At 49.8% G+C, this 1,592-nt stretch overlaps 1 pseudogene; it reads right to left on the reverse strand.

Moving 5' to 3' along the window:
* Positions 1-264: 264 nt before the first annotated feature.
* Positions 265-1,259, reverse strand: LOC144783248 (uncharacterized; annotated as a pseudogene).
* Positions 1,260-1,592: the final 333 nt, after the last annotated feature.

The raw sequence follows: 1,592 nt of genomic DNA on the forward strand, positions 1-1,592 counted from the left end.
GCCAGACCTCTCTGAAGATGTTGTATCTTGAGTCTTTGTAGCGCCCTGTAGTGAAGGTGTTCAGGAAATATTGCCTGAATGGATGACGCCAACAACCCCACTACTCTGGCGATCGTCCTGAGTGAGACCATCTGTTTTATGAGAAGTGACACAATCTCCTTCTTCAGGTCCTTCAACTTGGACTTCGGAAGGCTCAACTGAGCCATCTGTAAATCGATCACAAAGCCCAGAAAGTCCGTCGACTGTGACGGGATCAGAGCCGATTTAGCTTGATTGATCACAAACCCTAGGTTCTGTAGCAATAAAATAGTCATCTGCAGATGCTGAGACACCAGCTCCGGACTGTGAGCCATGATCAGAATGTCGTCCAGATAAATTATCAAGCGCACTCCCTGCTCCCGGAGATGAGCGACCACCGGCTTCAACACCTTGGTGAAACACCAAGGAGCCAAGGAAAGCCCAAAAGGAAGGGCCAAATACTCGAACCACCAACCGTTCCATTGAAACTGAAGGAAACGACGGTGTGGAGGATAAATGGGGATGGACAGATAAGCATCTTTGAGATCTAGCCTTACCATCCAATCGCCTTGCTGCAGTAAATCTGCCAACAGATGGAATCCCTCCATCTTGAAATGGTTGTAAACCAGGAAATAATTGAATTCCCTCAAATTCAAAACTAGCCTGTGAGTTCCACCCTTCTTTTGAACTAGAAAGATATTGCTGCAAAATCCGTGTGGACTGTAATCGCACACTGCTATGGCGTGTTTTTGAAGCAATTCCTCTATTTCGCTGTCTATAAAAACTCTCTCTTGTTGGGAAAAATGGAGAGTTCTCGGGGGTGTATCCTGCCTGGGCGTTTCGTAAAACTGTAAGCGAAACCCTTGAACTGTCTGCAAGACCCACGCGTCCTGAGTAAGAAGGCGCCAATTGCGAAGGAAGAACTGAATGCAACCCCCCAATGGTAAAAGAAAACAGTCTAGAACGCTCACCTGAGGAGTTCTGGGTGTGGAAACCAGCTCTGTTGCCACCTCCTTGGAACCTGCCTTTGGAAAACCGGCGTCGGGTGGGATAAAAGGTGCCTCCTCTTGTCGAGTCCCATTCTCCTCTACCACATCCGTAACCACCTTTGGGGGGACCCTGATTGGAGAAGCGGCCTGGCGAGCGTCCCCTACCTCGCCCGGCCCTGTTAAAAAGGCCCTGCTGAAACACACGCTTGATACCTGTTTGCACTTTAACAAGGGAGGTGAAGGTGCCAACATACTTAGAAACATCCTTCACAAAGCGCTCACCAAACAGGTTGCCCTCTGCCAGGGGCCCTGGTTCCGCTGCCGCTAGATCTGTCAGGTTAGTGTCCATTCTCATAAGTAGGGACTTGCGCCGTTCTGTGGAGATTGCACAATTGGCATTGCCGAGCAAGCAAATGGCTCTTTGGGTCTAACCTGCGAGAATGTCGGGGTCTACCGGAATGTTGGCTTCCTTGGCCGCTAAGGCCATCTCTAGAATCTTCGCCAGCGGGCTAACCACATCAAGCATCTTGTCCTGACAACCGCGCCAGGCACGTTCAAACCCCTTCTTAGGGTCCTTAGCAAATT

Source organism: Lissotriton helveticus, chromosome 9, assembly GCF_964261635.1.
Source record: "Lissotriton helveticus chromosome 9, aLisHel1.1, whole genome shotgun sequence".
Classification (NCBI taxonomy): Eukaryota; Metazoa; Chordata; class Amphibia; order Caudata; family Salamandridae; genus Lissotriton; species Lissotriton helveticus.